Source organism: Microcaecilia unicolor, chromosome 11, assembly GCF_901765095.1.
Source record: "Microcaecilia unicolor chromosome 11, aMicUni1.1, whole genome shotgun sequence".
In the NCBI taxonomy this organism is placed as follows: Eukaryota; Metazoa; Chordata; class Amphibia; order Gymnophiona; family Siphonopidae; genus Microcaecilia; species Microcaecilia unicolor.
In genome coordinates, this window is record NC_044041.1 from 38,001,931 (window position 1) to 38,015,887 (window position 13,957).

Here is a 13,957-nt window from a genome sequence, read left to right on the forward strand (position 1 = left end):
TCAACTACTGTTAAAGTTAACTCTGATATGCTACTTGCAAAAATTGAGGCCTATCAGTGTGGTCACCGCTAAATATAACTTGGTGGGGAATATTGGATACTATCAAAATGATGTTAGTGCCCAAGATCACATATGTTTTAAGCATGATCCCTCTTCTATTTCCCAGTTTCCTCTACAGAAAGCTGGAGAAATTGCTCTCTTTCTATGGAATCTCAAGGTACCTAGAATCTGTTTCGTAAATTAAAACTGCCTAAATTTCTTGGTGGAGTCCGTTTTCCTGACCTTCTGCTGTATCATAGAGCTTTTATTATGCGTCAAGGCATGGAATAGATTGCTCCATTGAACGCTGCTTCCCTTCCCAGACGGCTAGCATTTGAGCAAGTTATCATTGACCCATTATTGCACTCATCTAATTGGCATGCGTCTTCCAAAAAATATTATTAATTCTGCTCATAAGTTGCTGTCATCTCTCTATATAAAAGGCAACCCCAACTTTCTGAAGCCTCCACGGAAGTTGAGGCGCCCGAGATATCCAGTGTGCCCTGGAGTGTCTGCACCGCCCTCGCGTCAAAATGTCATGACATCGAGGGCGGAGCTATGACACTCGAGGGCCGAAACGGAAATGCCACAGCGAACAAGGCAAGTAGCTCGGAGGGACGGGGCCCCTTGCTAGCACCCGTTTCATTGCGCTCAGAAACGGGCATTTTTTCCTAGTCTTTTGATAAGTCTTTAAGTATTCCATGGTCCTCTACAGCATGTGTGCCTGTCTGAAACAACCCTAAATTTAAAATTGATGAAAAGCAAGTTTTGTGGTCTCATTGGCAGTCCATAGGCATACGGACCCTTAATGATTTTATTGCCTTAAAAAAAAAAAAAACTTGGACATCCTTCGCAGATATGAAAACTGAATTCTCGCTGCCTGATTCTCAATTTTATCAATGCCTACAGATTACCTCTATGCTGAGGAAAAGCAGCTTACAAGTTCAGTGAATGCCTCAAACTCCAGAACTTGTTGACATAAATTTACGGCTCCAGCATACAGGCCACGCTGCTTCCCACTTATAAATATATCCTAAGTAAGCTTCCTATTAAATGTTCAGGTTTACATAGATGCTGGGAGGAGGACATTCAACTATCTCAGATAAGTTATGGGAGAAGCTATGGAGTTCCTTATTTAAGTGTTCTAAATCCTCATCAACATTGCAATCTTTATACTTTTTCATGCACAGATCATTGTGGACGCCTCTTAAATTGCACACTATTGACTCCTCTAGCTCTAACTTATGTTTGTCTTGTCAATCTCAGCAAGGCAATTTAAAGCACCTTGTATTTGATTGTATGTGTATTCAGAGTTATTGGAATGACATATGGCTATTAATGGTAGACGTATTCCATCTTTCTGGTTCAATGTACTACAAGTATGTGGTACTTAAAGACCAATTTTTAAAAGGTGTTCTTAAATCTAATGAATGTACCTTTATTAATACCGTGCTATCTTTAGCCTTAAAAGTAATTTTCTTGTATTGGAAATCCTTATATAACGTTACTTATCTAGAATGGCGGAATTTGTTGTTTCAAACTTACAAGTATGAAACCTATTTTGCTAAAAAGTCATTCCGTTTTGCTTTGCATGTGCAAAAATGGTCTCCACTTGTATCTTATTTTAAAGATGCTTAGTGTCGTATGCTATGTTTGCCTATTTGCTGTATTTCATGCTATCTATGGCTTATGCGTGAAATACGCTGTCACGTATCCTCTTTTTTTCCCCCTCCCTCTTCATTATTGTCTTTTAGACAAATATGTACAGTGCTCCTCGCATCAAGATTGTTATTCATTGTCTTACCTGTATATTGAAAATCAATAATAACACTAAAATATTTTTTAATAAGTTAAGAAAATGTGTAGAAAAGGGCATATGAGCAAAAGTTAAAGAAATTAAGATTCTTCAGCTTGAGGGGAGTTACGATAGAAGTCTATAAAATTCCGGGTGGAGTGAGTAAAGGCAAAATGTTAAAAAAAAATGTAAAAAGACTAGGGGACCACCATGAACTTACACAGTAGCACACTAAAAACAAATAGGAGAAAATATTTTTTTTCACTCCAAGGCATAGTTAAGCACTGGAATTTGTTGCCAGAAGATGTAGTAAAAAAACAAAACAACAACAACGTTTGGACAAATTGCTAGAGCAAAGCACTATTTAAGGTAGACCTGAAAAAGCCAGGCTTATCCCCGAGCAGGGCCGGTCAAACCCCGTAAGCGGGGTAAGCACCGCAGGGGGGCACCTGCCTTCAAGGGAGCCACTGCGGCACCATACCGCACCGCCCTTGGGGGTTTAAATCTTCTGAAGTCATTTCCTCTTTCCTCGAGGGTGGGACTCTGAGGGAACGAACTCACGAAGAGAGGGAAGGCTAGAGACGGGCAGGGCTTTGAAATGACATGGCCGCTGGGACGGAGGTAAATTAAAAAAAGACTTAAACCACACAGGGTAGCAGGAAGAAAAAGGGCGGTGTTGGGGGTAGTCGGAGAAGAGGGCGGGCAGGTGGCCATAAATGGGAGGGATGGGAGGGGAGGGCAGGGGCGAGAGGAGGGTTGCTGGACATGGGTGGATGGAAGGGAGGGCAGGGGAGAGGAGAGTTGCTGGACATAGGTGGATGGAGGGGAGAGTAGAGTTGCTGGACATGGGTGGATAGAGGGGAGGGCAGGGGACAGAGGAGAGTTGCTGGACATAGGTGGATGGAGGGCAGGGGAGAAATGAGGGTTGCTGGACATGGATGGAGGGGAGGGCAGGGAGAGAGAATTGTTGGACATGGATGGAGGGAAGGGAAGGGAAAACAGGAAGGAGATGCACATGGATGAAGGGAAGAAATTCTGGACATGGATGGAGGGAAAAGGAGAGAGAAGAAACGCTTGACATGGATGGAAGGGAGGTGAGAGAGAGGAAGGAGATGAGATGAGGGAAAAAGCAGAAAACCTGCACATGGATGGAGAAAATAGGCAGAAGCTGGATCCACTGGACAGTGAAGTCTGCAGAGGACCCAGCTTTTACTTACGGATGTAGGGCAAGAAATGAAGAAGAAAGGAGGAAAATAAAGAAATAAATGGAAAGGAAGCCCTGGAAACAGAGTTAAGAGGACAGATAGCAGCAGAATCAGGTACTGGGCCAGCATGATCAGAAAAACAAAGTCACCAGACAACAAAGGTAGAAAAAAAAATCATTTTATTTTCATTATAGTGTTTGGAATATGTCCACTTTGAGAATCAGGTGCTCAATGTTAAAAGTTTATATTTATTTACTTATTTATGGCATTTTATCCCACATTAAACATGAATTAGATTGTTACCTGTGAGCATTTTTTTTTCTGGAGAGAGTAATGCATTCCCCCCCCCGGTTATAGCCAGCTCTGCATTTTTTTTTTTGGGGGGGGGGGGGCGCAGAGGTGGATCGGGGAGAGAGCTTGTTGTTAAACATTTACCAGCACACCACTGACTGAACCGTCAGTGTTCAGCGCAGGCAGAAGGCTGCAACACAAATGGTTTCCCTCCACTGAGTCCGCTCGCTGCTGTGCGTGTGGGTGGCGTGGCCCGCCTATGCAGTCCCTACCCTATCTGTTAATTTCGTGAACATGAAACCACGAAAAGCTAAGTGGTTGTAAACCCTCTATTTGTCAGCAATCGCAAGATGCACTCCATCTCTTTCAGCTCCTATTTCCTTTGCATCTTGTGCTCTCTCTGCCTCCAGTTCTTCAACTTGTTCTTCACCTTTTAAGGCACTGGGCTGAAAAAGGGGGCAGGGTGGGATAAAAGGGAGGGAGAAGAGAGAATGCTGGACGGGGGGGGGGGACGGACACCAGAGACCCTAGGACCGGCCCTGTCCCCGAGGTTAAGAAGCATGGAGTCTTACTGCTTTTTAAGACTCTACCAGGACTGGCCAATATTGAAAAACAGGTTGCAGGGCTTGATGGATCTTTGGTTTTATCTGCTGTGTCCAGACTTCGCTATAGCAAGTTCCTGTAGACTGAACTACTTACGAACAACATACCTGCATCAACTTAGGTTTCTATCACCGAGGCTCTTTTCATTCAAATTCAGAACAAATACTGTACACACTATTTGTGTTTCACCACACTCCTTCTGGTTACTCTCTATATTTGGGGTCGGTCGGTTTCAATTAGTCATACATACAGCTGCTGCTATTGCACGAGAGTGACGAGAACCTTCTACAAGCTCCGCCCCGCGAGCCCACCGACCGATTCAGCTGATGCGACTCTGTTTCCATGACAGCAGTGAGCCGCGGTTCGCCCCTGCCTTTTATAGCTGACTGTGAGGGCGCGCGCACGTGCGAGCGAGTGCTGGGCTTTTTTTTTTTTTTTTTTTTTGCGGTTTTCAGAAGGGAGTTTGGAGAAAATACAGCAGGAGGTGGATGCTAGGAACAGTTGCGCTCCCTTACTCCCCCCCCGCGTGGTGCATGTCGGGAGGGGGTTCATCCCTCTCGTGTTTGAGGGAGGGGGATTGTGTAGCTGGTGCAGGCGTCTATAGAGGAAGAGGAAGAACAGGTGGGGCCGGCTGGGCAGCTGCATGCAGGTGTGCGGAGAGTGAAGGTAAGAAGAACTATATGTGCATTGCTTGTTGTACTGTCTCCCGTGCAGCAGGGGTCTAAGAATAAGGTGCAGGTAATGCTGGGGGGAAGAATCGCTGCAAGCTGGAGGTGAGAGAGCGTGCTTGAATCAGAGGAGCCCATAGCTGCTGTTAACCGGCATCGGGAGGGGATCCAGGCTGAGATCCTTGGGCCGCGGGCGGGTGTAAAGTTGATAATTAAGAGAGTCCTTGAGACTTGGGGAAGACCTTCAGGATATCCCTGGATGGGGACAAAGTGATTCACACTGTACACGTATCGCATAGAGAATGAATCAAAACTGAGATGAACAAACTAGGACTATTGAAAGAAAAAACACAAAATTGAAGAGGATGTTTTCAATATCAATTTCTGTGCTTGAAAGGATTTTTATAGTTTGTATTTTAACCATCTCATGAAATCACAAGTAATAAGATCCAGGAAAGAAGCAGACTTGGATTAGTATGAGCAGGGGCAGTTCTAGAAAACCAAATCTTTGGATAATTTATTTCTTTTCAAGACCATACATTTACCTTCAGTTTTTGGAAAGGCTGATCCTTCTGCTCCTTTAAGCTTCCAACTCGGGTGGAACTTACTTAATGAAAGGCTGCAGTACTGAGCCTTTATTAGTCTCCAGTATAAAATCTTATTCAACTTAAAAACTCCCAGCTCAGCCCAGTCATTGCTGCAGTATTCTCAGTCAGGAGCCACTGGCTGCAGTTTCCTTCAGTACCTGGCTAATGTGGATCCTTTGACCACTGAGGGTCACTATTGAGCAAAGGCAGAATCCTCCTGCCAAGGACTGTGAAAACTGCTTGTCTAATATATGCAGCTGGGGCCAGCTTGGGGAGCCGAAGACCTCAGCCAGGATGGAACTTGGATCCTCTACATAATAAGCTGTATGGCTGCTCCTAATATTTGTTTCAGTCTGGTTCATAAGTAAATGCCTCAAGATTTATTAATTGCAGGATGGATCTACTAGGTTGAATACTTGCTGTGGGGAGTGGGATGTGGCTTGCACTATGGCACATGAAGGCCAGTGTTGATGATACGTTGAAACCCTCTGCTCCATGTTCAGCGACAGCTAAGAGAGCAAATAGGATGTTGAGAATTATTAGGAAAGGAATGGAAAACAAACATGAAAATGTTTTTATATTTTCTCCATGGTGCGACCGCACCGCGAATACTGTTTGCAGTTCTTGGCACTGTATCTCAAAAAAGATATAGTGGAATTTGAGAAGGGTGACAAAAATGATAAAGGGGATGGGACAATAAAGGCAATAGTGGCTAGGGTTCTGCTTGGAAAAGAGATGGCTTAGGGAAGATGTGATGGCGGTCTATAAAATACTGAGGGCCAGATGCATCAAACTTACTGCGCCGGGAGCGATCATTTTGAGCGAGTTTGAACAGGCTTAGCGATCACGGTATCTAGTGATGAATGCGCAAAAGCCTACAGCAACTTGTTTACTGCACTTGCAAACGCGCAACAAAAATTCTGTGTAAATATATTGTAATTATGTGGTTCTGATTTAAATGAAGGCAACGCATGATGCACAGCCGTTTACGGGCAATGCACAGAAAGGTCCGCACACCTTTAACGTGATATATTTAACGGGTGCTCAAGGGCTGTTGGTAACTCCAGAGAGCTGTCATCTGCCATCAACATAAGCACATCCATAAAGTGAGTGCATAAGCGCTATCATCAATGTGTTATTTGTGCATGCGTGCACGTATGCCTACATTCACATCCGTGTTGAAGAAGCCCCACTGGAGAAAGCCCAATTTGTCTGACATGGATGTGTTCTGGCTTGCACAGCTCATAGTTATAAATGAGAAGCACCTCTGCATCCCCCTTCATATCCAGCATTCCTATCCGAAGTTAAGAACCCCCCCCCCCCCCCCCCGAACAAATTTATGCAGCCCACAGAAAAGACAGCAATCACCTCTCTCCTTCCTGCCCCTCTACCAATGCAAAAAATGAACAAAATAGGAGAAATTGAGAAATGTGTCTCACTCACCAATGAAAAATGTGAAAGCACCACAAAAAACATGATGCAAGCAACGTGGCACAGCACACGGTAACCATCTGCAGAGCAATTACAAAATTGTGCATGGGTCGGGGCCTATAAGGCTCTGCTTACAAGTGACGTCAATCTCACACGCCCAGGATGCACATCTATGATCTTTTTAGACATGCGTACAACAGCTACAGTGCTTGCCGTGTGCTTAGCGAATGACTATTGTGCGCATGTGTTTGCTACACCTCTAACGTGGATTTCAACAGGTTAGCAAGACTTTCATGCGTCGACCTTTGTATTTCCGTGCGGCTCATTTGCATGTGATTTGTTTTTTTGAGCTTTCGTCGTTTTTTTCATAATCGGTATCTTGTAACGTGGACCTTTATGTTTTCAGTTCGTTTACATTTCTTTCATGCGTCTGGGTCTGAGTGGACTGGTAAACAAGTATATATGAATCGCTTGTTTACTCTTTCCAAAAATACTAGTTCTAGGGAGCTAGCAATGAAGCTGAGTAGTAAATTTTAAAACAAGCCAGAGAAAATATTTCTTCACGCAAAATGTAATTAAACTCTGGAATCCGTTGCCGGTAAAAGCAGTTTAACAGCTAGGTTTGAAAAAGGGTTGAATAATTTCCTAAAAGAAAAGTCCATAAGCTATTATTAGATGGACTTGGGAAAACCCACTGCTTATTTCTAGGATAAGCAGCATAGAATCTGTTTTACTATTTTGGTATCTTGCCAGGTACTTGTGACCTGAATTGGCCACTGTTGGAACTAGGATACTGGGCTTGATGGGCCCTTGGTCTGCCCCAGTATGGCAATGTATATGTTCTTATGTTAGCATTTGATCCCTTGTTTGGGGCTGGCTGGGCTTGGTACCTCCATGTCTAAAAAGTTATAAAGTTAAAGGATGGGAGAACGTGCACATAGAAGGGTGAGACCACAGGAAACAGCAGCATGTCACATCTGTGGTCGTGACCCCTCTCAGGTTTACCTTATTTCTGGCAGTCAGCTTCTAAGCTGGCTTTTGTCTGTTCTTCCTGAGTTAGCTTTGTCTCTGTCTCTGTGTGCTGGCTGCTTCCAGCATGGCTCTGATTTCTCCATGGTGCTGCACCTGTGTATGTTGAGCCACTCTGTGCTTCAGTATGCTTTCTGCCTGCTTCTTGGTTTGTGCTCCCCTCGCCCTCTGGTGGCCAGAACCAGTGGCTGCTATACCCGTTCCAGGATTCAGCCCAGTCCAGTCCAGATCTTCAAGTCTGCCAGACTTGTCTTTCTTGTTTGTGCCTGAACAGCACTCGTAGTTGCCTTGAGATTGCTGCAGCTGAGCCTCAGGTGCTGATGGGCTTTATTAATCACCTAGAAACTTCTGTGTTTGCCTTTGCATCTTCTAAGGTCCCTGGTAAGTGGGTGTGCTCTGTGCACTTCTGCCTAGTCCAGTTTTATTCTGAGTTCTTGCCTGGTTCTTGTTGGTTTGTGTGTAGTTAGCTTTGGTTTTATTGTTTAGTTCCTAGTCTTGTTTCTGGTCTGCATTTCCTTGTCTTGTGTCTGTGTTCTTTATTAATGGCTGCTTGGCAGCTTTTAGTCCTGACTCCCTCCTGTCTGTGTTTCTGTCTTAGTGGCTGCCTGGCAGCTTGTAGTCTTGACTCTGTTGTGTGTTTCCTGCAGGTATCCAGTTCCTGCCAAGTCCGGGTAAGGCCTGCCGGCAGCCTGCACCCAGGGGCGCTCAACTGCTGGGGAAGGGTGGTCAAGTGCAGGTGAAGCCTTGCTCCAGTCCAAGTGTTCTTGTCCAGTGTGTTCCTGCTTTGCTTATCCCTGTCTGCAGTCCCTGCTTTGTGTGTGTATTAGCCCAGTGCTGGTTGGGGTGGTTTTGCCTGCCACTCCTTGGCAGCGGCCCAAGGGCTCACAAACCTAGTTGCTGCTTTGAGACCTGACACAGCATTTGTAGGATCACTGTGGTAATGGGTGGTGGGGGGTTTCTCGCTGTTCTGCAGGCACTTTCTACACCTACACCCTTCCCCATCCTGTAGTTTTAAATTTGTAATGAGCTTAACTTATAAAAATGATACCTTTTTATTTATGAACTATTATTTGTATATTCAAGTGGACTAAACACAGCAACCAGACCAGCTTTGAAAAGTAAACATTGTTTCTATAATGCAACCTGTAATTTCTTTCTTTACAGAGCCCTAATTAGGCGTTTTAGCACCTGGGGCAGACAAGCATGTGTGTGTGCTCTCGCTATTCCTCCTCACCGTTTCCACTCGCTTCTCCTGTCCTCTATTTTCTTTTAGTCTCTTTTATCTCCACTGCCCAAATTGTGGGAGAACACCACTCTGGCTTTTTGAATTTAAGATTGTTTTTATTCAACACTTCAATAAAGAAAATCATACAATACGCTTAACTGCAGCCACAAGGCTACCCCACTCTGGCTTTTTGAATTTAAGATTGTTTTTATTCAACACTTCAATAAAGAAAATCATACAATACGCTTAACTGCAGCCACAAGGCTACCCTACTCTGGCTTTTTGAATTTAAGATTGTTTTTATTCAACACTTCAATAAAGAAAATCATACAATACGCTTAACTGCAGCCACAAGGCTACCCCACTCTGGCTTCTTGTCTGCTGCTGGCCCATGCTTGTTATTTCAGTGGGTTGTCTGACCCCGGAGGAATTTTGCATAGTAAGAGGCCGCCCCTCTCGGCCAGCCCTTGTTTGGGACGCACTTGTAGACTGAGATAACTTAAAAGATCCAATGAAGTGGTCCAGCTCTTCAAACCTGGTCACAAATACATCGAGTAAGCCCAGCAAAAACTTACTTGGAACTTGTTAACACTTTATATCTGTCCATGGGAGCCACCTCCGTGGGTACCAGTGGGTTCTGAGCATTCCTAGTATTGAGCAAGCTCCTTCATTGTGTTCAGGAAGGGGTAATTTGGTACCCCCAATCATTTTAAAATATTGGCACCTATATTTCTACTTATACAATAGATTCTACCTATACAATAGAAAGCAACCAGCATGGTTTTATAAGGCTGTTCTCTGGGCCCTCAGAAAAACAAACCTTCTGCTGCTCAGGGCTGCTGAGAGACATAGCCAAGCCTGGGGCAGGATTGTCACTCCCCCTCCCCCCCAGGATCGCAGCTGTCGCAACTGAGGTACCTTGGGGCTGGCAGGTATCCTGAGACCTCGCCAGTGGAAGTATCCAGCGCTGCTCTTCACTCCGTCTGCCCTGCCCCGCAGCTGCTTTTTTCTCTTGTCGCACATGCTCGGTTTCAAAACCGAGCATGGCCTGAGAGGAAAAGCAGCCGCTCGGCACGGTGGTAGAGGCGAGCAAAGAGCAGCGCTGGAGAGGGGCCCGGTGGCGGAGTTCTCTCTCCTGCTCCTGTCGGGACGCGATCACTCAGGCCCATCAGGAGAGAGAGAGAGAAACCCCGGTGCCAGGCCCCCCTTGGAGGCCAGGCCCGGGGAATTTTGCCCCACCCTCTCTGGCGGCCCTGCTTCTGCTTTGTCTGGTTCTGCTGTTGACTCCAGCTAGTTAATTCACTAGTCAAGTTCTGCCGTCTCTTCCAGAACTGCAGTGGCAAAACCCCCTGTCTCAACTGAGTGTGTACTTCTTATGCAACCAGTGTTTGGGTCATGTATAGTAATCGGAGCTTGCAATATGATATAAGAAATAAATGTGTGTGATGTCAAAATGGTTTGATTCTCTGTAACCTTTTATTGTAGGGACAGTGGTATTTCTTTGAAATCAGAAACATCAAATATGAGAGCTGAAATAATTTGTTTCCTTAGTTAAGAGACTAGAACCAGCATTGGCACCTCAAGATAATTTGTTCCTAGTTTAAGTATATGTTGCCCATCCTTGCTGGGAGATGTATGTATTGTATTCCATCATTTGGCTTCTGACGTGTGAAACAATTCAGGGGTCCTTTCACTAAGGTGCGCTGAAAAATGGCCTGCGCTGGCGTAGACACGTGTAGGTCCATTTTTCAGTGTACTTTCAAAAAAGACCTTTTGGGGGGGGGGGGGGGGGGGGGCAAAAATGAATGTGTGGTAAAATAAAAATTGGCGTGCGCCCATTTTAGGCCTGAGACCTTACCACCACCCATTGACTTAGTGGTAAAGTCTCATGCGTTAACCGGGCGGTAATCGTCAGCGTTCGTATACAGCCGATTACCGCCCAGTGCATGTAGTAGACGTGTAAAAAATGAAATTACCGCCCAGGCCACATGGTAGCTGAACGGTGGTTCCAAATTGGTTCGTGTTGGGTGTGCGTAGGTGCCTACGCAGCTTAGTAAAAGGGCCCCTAAGAGTTTATTAAACATGAGAGAATGATCTCCCTATTCATGTTTGGGATATTGCAACTATGTGGTGTATTATTTCTTCGTTTCCTCTCATGTGAACCTTCTATATGGCTTCCTTTTTACAGACATGCATTGAACTTGTTTTTTTTAAGAGAGCAAGAAGCTGGAAAGTAATTGTCGCTAATGCAGGGCAGTAGTGGGTATTATTTTATTTGTTACATTTGTATCCCATATTTTCCCACCTATTTGTAGGCTCAATGTGGCTTACATAGTACCAGAGAGGCGTTAGCAGATGTCATGTATCCCGGGGCTTCACCATAGATGATTTTGTGAACCAGGGTGCAGATTTTGAAAGCAATGCGTTCTTTGATTGGGAGCCAATGTAGTTTTTCGCGGAGGGGTTTTGCGCTTTCAAAGTGCATTTTTCCAAATATTAGCCTAGCTGCCGTGTTTTGGGCAGTCTGAAGTTTCTTTAAGGTTTGTTCTTTACATCCCGCATAAATTCCATTGCAGTAGCCTATGTGGCCTAGTACCATTGATTGTATCAGGTTGGGAAATGTTTCCCTCAGGAAGAATTTTTTCACACGTTTGAGTTTCCACATTGAGTGGAACATTTTCTTTGTTGTGGATTTCACTTGGCTCTCTAGTGTTAAGCTACAGTCTATTGTAACGCCGAGGATTTTCAGGCTGTCTGATATAGGGAGGGTGTAATCTGAGGTTTTGATACTTGTGGGGTTGTCCACGTTGTGTTGGGATGAGAGGATGAGATGATGTGTTTTTTTAGTTGAAATGTGTTTGCCCTTGAGTCCATGATGTTCAAGCTGAGCTTGATTTCGTAGGTGATTCTGTCAGTTAAGCTCTAGAACTCTGCCACGCAATCTGTGAGTTTGCCCTATTTTTCAAAGTGTTCCCTTAAACCGTCATCTGTTGTCTCAAAGCTCAAACCTCCAATAAACAGCTTCCTCAACTGCTCGGGTTCTTTAACATCGCGTCCCTCCATTTCTGCGCGAGTCTCGTCTCTCTCGGCCTTGGTGCTAGGAAGACAAGGAGTTTAAGAAAGGTTTCCATTCCTTTTTGTGTGTGTTGTGGAAGGTAAACACATAGTCATGTGGCTTCATCTGCAGCTCATGTGTCCAAGAAAGTGTCACATTTCCAGGCTGTGCATTCAGATTGTAGCATTAACAAAGATTAAAATGTCACTTGGCCAACCACATTCATACAAGTTTAGCAAAGTTTCTCATGAGTTGTTGTCGCATAGCTAAGAGCCCTGTTTACTCAGCAGCGTTATAGGCACATTAATGGTTTTAATGCGCGTTAACCATGTACGTGCCTACAATATCCCTATAGGTGCCTACATGGTTAGCATATACGGTAAGTGTAGGCTCACTAAAAACACTCACACACCTTAGTAAACAGGGCCCTAAATTTGGCTTAAACTTTGTCACTGCTTTGGTTTCTCCATTTTTAGGAAGTCTTTCTCAATGTATCTACTACATTCTAAGTGTGTCCTCACATTCCTTCTGAACCCCATTCAGCTTCATTTGTTGATACCTTGTTTTTGATCATTTCATCCTGTGAGAAATGCTACCCTCCTAGCGCTTCATTTAAACTAAAATTTCTAATGGTAGCCGCAGCAGTGGGCATTATATGCAAAATGCTCTTGATGCAAGATATATGGGTATTGTTTACTCTGATCTCCTCTTGGCAGCAGCTGCTGCGGGCATTTATTGTTGAATTTTCTTTGGTATTAAACTTAGGCTTGTTACTGTATTAGTGGAATTGAGTTTGTGTAACAGATTAATATAACAGAAGTGTCCAGCTGGTGCTGGCTGCTAGAGTGGGGAGTGGGGTACCTGTATCAAGCATAGCTCTATGTAGTTGATTGGGCATGGAAGCTGATCATATCTTCCCAAACAATGAGCAATAGAGTTAAAATGTTTTTGCAGATGGGAAAAGACAGTGGGCAGATTGAGTGGACCGCAGTGTCCTTTTTCATCTGACTTGTTCCATATTGTAGAACAAGAAGTCCTGGGCGAAGTGAGTTTGGTGGTTTTTGGGCATTGGATTCGACAAGAGTTTTAAGGACTCAAGAGAAATTGCTCTCTTCTGAGTTCTAAGGGGAAATTCTTCTGTGAATAAGGTATAAAAAGTCTCAAAGCAAGTGGGCTAGAAAACATTTTTCTGACTATAAAGGTAATTATTGCAAGGTGCTTAAAAGCAGTCTCATCAAATAGATTTGTTTGCATTTTTTGATTTGATTAGGTTCTACTTCTTTTCAAGTCTGCAGCTAAGATTTGCTTTAGGTCCTGATGGGCATTATGTAGGATTCAGTCTTGTAAGCAACATGGAACAGCATCCTGATTCTCAGAGACACTAGACAAGTGTTTTAAGGATGTTCATGGTGGTTACTCAGCAGATATGTGCACTGCTGTCATTGTATGCATTCATTGTGAATACCCTGCAAAGTGCAAACCTGATGGGGCTTAAGGAACACTTTTTTGTCTCATTGTTGTAAGTCTGAGTATGCTCGATATATTTCCCGTGTCCAGTCCTGGTGACATCATGATCTTAATACATAGACTCAGTAAGTTTGCCATTACTGTATTGTTATGGAGTATTGAATGATTACATGTCTTTAATATTCTGCCTCTCACAAAGCCACAGTTTAGTATAGAACTAGTAAAAAAGGCCCGTTTCTGACACAAATGAAACGGGCGCTAGCAAGGTTTTCCTCGGAGTGTGTATGTTTGGGAGAGTGTATGTGAGAGTGACTGTTTGAGAGTCAGAGTGAAAGTGTGAGTCCAATCCATGCTCCTCTGTCACCTGGCCCCTGCATTCATCCCTATCCAGCAATTCCCCTCTTCCTGAGTCCTGCCCTTCCAATCCATGCCCATCCATGCTCCTTTGTCACCTGCCCCCTCCATTCATCCCTATCCAGCAGTTCCCATCTCTCCCTGAGGCCTGCCCTGCAATCCATATCCATCCATGCCCATCTGTCCCCTCCATTCATCCCTATCCAGC

General features: G+C 44.4%; 1 protein-coding gene across 2 annotated transcripts in view; it reads left to right on the forward strand.

The window, feature by feature from the left end:
- Window positions 1-4,400: 4,400 nt before the first annotated feature.
- The window catches only part of B3GNT4 (UDP-GlcNAc:betaGal beta-1,3-N-acetylglucosaminyltransferase 4), a 46,879-nt gene continuing 37,322 nt past the window's right edge, over window positions 4,401-13,957 (forward strand). The window contains exon 1 of one of the 2 annotated variants that reach the window (XM_030218748.1): window positions 4,401-4,599. The gene's annotated coding sequence lies outside the window, so the exon portion shown is untranslated. Of the gene's footprint in view, window positions 4,600-4,664; window positions 4,707-13,957 lie in introns of those variants that run through there. The other variant, XM_030218749.1, reaches the window with a different exon arrangement.